Source organism: Triticum urartu, chromosome 2A, assembly GCF_056163025.1.
Source record: "Triticum urartu cultivar PI428250 chromosome 2A, HENAU_Tu73, whole genome shotgun sequence".
Lineage (NCBI taxonomy): Eukaryota > Viridiplantae > Streptophyta > Magnoliopsida > Poales > Poaceae > Triticum > Triticum urartu.
Genome location: NC_141874.1, coordinates 268,016,594 through 268,020,916, shown reverse-complemented (window position 1 = coordinate 268,020,916; position 4,323 = coordinate 268,016,594). Strand labels below are relative to the sequence as shown.

Sequence of the window (4,323 nt, the reverse complement as noted above, 5' to 3'; positions counted from 1 at the left end):
ATAACAAATGTTTCAAAATGACAGCACACAAGTTTCAGCAGCTATACTTGTATAGATTGTTCACACAAAAGACCATAAGTTCAAGGCAAAGTAGTGTAAATAGCAAAAACACTAAAAGACCATAAGTTCGTAGCAACAGTGTGTACATAGCATCACTGTCAAAAGGAAAATAGCAACAACACTAAAAGAACAGCAAGTACTCTTCTCTTCTCTTCATCACCAAATTGTTAGTGCTGGGCACTAGCTCTTGTTCCCATTTGCCACAACATATGACCCTATGCAGGCATGCCTTGTTTCAACCTGTTTTATATCAGATTAAACTTCAGGAGAGATATTTCTCGTAGGTAACCATCATAACAGTTAGGAACTTATAATTATGGCTTACACATGTGAAAAGCACCTTACCAAGAAATTAAAAACTATACAAAGAACCCCTGGTCATCATCCAATTCTTCTTGTCCCAAAGGAGCAACATGGCCATCATTTACGTAAGCCTCATCATCATCCGTATCATCATCAGATTCGAATTGGACATCTTCAAACTCAATAGGTTTTATATTTTCTATGACTGAAACATCAATGCTGGATCCTTCGTCATCATTTCTACACCAACTAGTGATCTCTTCAGGTACTGTAATTTTTGGCACTGTAATTTCTGCATCAACGACATCCAGTACATCTGCCTCACCACCCTCATCGGCTTCAACAACTTCATCAAGGCCTACACCATTTAAAACAGAAGGAGCAAACAAATTTCGTGGATTCATTTTAATAACAGCTTCCCAATCAGGGTTCTTCACATCTCTCACATAGAAAACCTGTTGAGCTTGGAGGCCTAGAATGTAAGGGTCTCCCTGGAATTGGTGTAGAGTAGTGTCAAGGTCAATAATTCCATATTTGTCCTTTTTATACCCCTTACTTTCAGTTTTGTTGGCAGGAGGCACATCAAACCAGTCACACTGGAATAGAACAACCTCCTTATCAAGAGGAAAGTCAAGAAATATGATTTTCTTGATCACCCCGTAATAATCAATATTTCCTGTGTTTGCATCGCCCTTGACTATGACGCCACTATTTTGGGTACTCAAGTCCTGCTCTATATAGGAATTCCGAAAGAAATATCCATTCAGAACTGTACGGTTGTATACCCGAGCTAGATGATCAGGTCCTTTAGCTAGTGCATAAAAAAGATTGTTGACGTTCCCATCATTGTGGAGTTCTGTAATCTATTTCATGAAATAGAATATGTGTGAGTGTATTGTACAGCGTTGGTACGTTATTACAAGGAACATTAGTGAAAATGCGAAAGAAAATTACCTGTCTCTCAAACCAACCAACAAACTCTTCCTTGTGCTGCTTTTTAGGATTAGGAGAATTGTTCCTTCTGAGCTCCTCACGATGTTCACTTCAAAGAGAAATGATTGTTAGTTGAACAGGAAAGTATTAAAGCATATCATGATGTGAATTAAATACATAAGTATCCTTACTCAATCCATGGCGCGGTTTCCTCACAGTTTGTTATTATGAAATGCCTCATTTGATTAATCTCAGCCAAAGACAATGATTCACAAACAAAACCTTTCTTGGAGTAATCAACTGTACTCATTATGCTAATCCCCGTTGGTGATTGATCTGTACCCCCGTCTTCATGACGTTCGGACTGACTTAGCTTGGTAGGCATTCCATCAACGAATCGACTGCAAAAAGTCATGCACTCTTCAATTATGTACCCCTCTGCTATAGAACCTTCTGGTTGAGCCTTGTTACGCACATATCCTTTGAGCGTACGCAAGTATCGCTCAATTGGATACATCCATCTGTACAAGACAGGCCCTCCCAATCAGGCCTCTTCAGCAAGATGAATTGGGAGATGCATCATAATATCAAAGAATGCTGGTGGAAAGATCATCTCAAGCTGACATAGAGTTTCTGGAATTGTTTTGCTCAACCTCTCCAAATCTTCATCCCTTAACTCCTTGGAGCATAAATCGGAAAAGAATTTACTCAGCTGAAGCAATGGGTTAACAACATTCTCTGGCAAAAGCTTGCGCAATGCAATAGGAAGAAGTTTCTGAAATATAACATGAGAGTCATGAGTTTTGAGTCCACTAATCTTGCACTGATCGAGGACTACACATCGCTTAATGTGTGAAGCATAGCCATCAGGCATCTTAATGCTCTGCAGAAACTTGAGGAGCATTATCTTTTCTTCCTTTTTTAAAGTATAGCAACCTTTCTTTATGTCATACTTATGCTTACCAGGCTTTGGATGCTGGTCCTTCCTAATTTTCAGGTCCTGTAAATCAAGACGAGCCTTCACACCATCCTTTGATTTCTTATCCATCTCAAGAAAAGTCCCCACAATGCTGTCACAAATGTTCTTCTCGATGTGCATAACATCCAAATTGTGCCTTACGAGCAAGTTCTTCCAATATAGGAGCTGGAAAAATACACTTTTCTTCCGCCAGTTATGCCAGCTACTAGTTTCCGGTCGCTTTCTCTTATTTGACCGTCCAAATGGTGCATGCTGAATGCTATCAAGTTCCCGTAGAACTTGTTCACCTGTAAGTGCCACTGGAGCTTCTCTATTATCTGCCTTGTTGAACAAACACTTGTTTCGACGCCATTTGTGGGTCCTGGGCAGAAAACGTCGGTGTCCCATGTAGCAATGCTTTCGACCATACTTGAGCCATAAAAAATCTGTATGTTTGTGGCAACACGGGCATGCTAGCTTGCCTTTTGTGCTCCAACCACTCAGCATTGCGTAAGCTGGGTAGTCACTAATGGTCCACAACAAGCATGCATACATCTGGAATTTTTTTTTAGTTGCAGCATCATATGTCTCAGCACCATCCTCCCATAGAACATTCAGTTCATCAATCAAGGGCTGCAAGTACACATCTATGTTATTTCCTGGAGACTTTGGTCCTGGAATAATCATTGACATAATCCAATTTTCTTGTTTCATACACATCCAAGGTGGCAAGTTATATGGAATAAGAATGACAGGCCATGTACTGTGTGATATACTCATGAGCCCAAAGGGGTTGAATCCATCTGAAGCAAGGCCAAGCCGAACACTGCGAGCATCTTTTGAGAATTTCTTATAATATTTCCTATCAAAATGCTTCCATGCCTTGGAATCTGCAGGATGCCTCTTTACGCCATCATCCATCCGACCCTCCTTATGCCATTTCATATGTGATGACATATGTTCTGTCATGTACAGCCTTTGCAGTCTTGGAATGAGCGGGAAATACCTTAGAACTTTTTGTGGCACTAGCTTCTTTGATTTACGACTTGATGCATTGTCTTCATCAGTAGGAGGAGTAGATTTCCATCGAGACGCATGACAGACAGGGCAATCTTCTGCATCAGCATGTTCATTACGGAATAGCACACAATCATTAACGCATGCGTGTATCTTCTTGTAGTCCAGCCCAAGATCTTGGATCACCTTCCTTACTTTAGCGAGATTAGTAGGAATGCAGTGACCCTTTGGCAACACCTGTGTGAACATCTGCAGAACTAAGTCACATGCTCTATTGGTCATCCCAGACGCGCACTTGATTTGGTAAAGCTTCACAATGAAATATAGCTTCGTGAAATCCTTGCAACCTGGGTACAACTCTTTTTTTGCCTCTTTCAATAGTTCGAAGAAGACCTTGGCTGTTGCATTTGGCTCCTGGTTCCTTTCATCACCGCTGGAAGCATCCACATGAATGTCTCCCGCACCTTCACCAATGTCTGCATTGCTTTCCATGTTTGTGCCCCTTATGAGAGTATTGAGCATGTCACATACCCCAGCACCATCATCTCCAGCGTCTTCATTATCAGAATCTTCAGACATGCTTCCCTCATCGGATTGTTCACCATGGTATATCCAGTGAGTGTAGGTTGGATCCATCCCATTGAACAACAAGTCAGTATGAACATCCTTTTTCGTTTTTGGAACAACATTGAGACATCTCCTACATGGGCATGGGACTGTTGAGTCCGGGTGATCACCATCGAAGGCAAAATTCAAGAAATCCTTCATGCCAGTTTGCCACTCAACAGAATTTCTTTCCCTGTCCATCCAGCTCTTATCTCGTGTCATTTTTGCCTTATCTCCGTAAAGCCAGTCCTGTTAAAAAACATAACAGCTGCTTTAGTAGCTAAATTACAGCCAACAGCATCACTAGCTGCATTACAAGACAAGACAACAGGGATACATACATACAAATATTACTGTCACATGGTAAAGCAAAATTTATCTATACATTGTAAAGCAAAATTTGGTTGATGGAAGAAGAAATAGTACTACTATCACATGGTAGTATA

General features: G+C 40.8%; 1 pseudogene; it reads right to left on the bottom strand.

The window, feature by feature from the left end:
* Positions 1 to 419: 419 nt before the first annotated feature.
* LOC147984775 (uncharacterized) lies at positions 420 to 4,120 on the bottom strand (annotated as a pseudogene).
* Between the last annotated feature and the right edge of the window lie 203 nt (positions 4,121 to 4,323).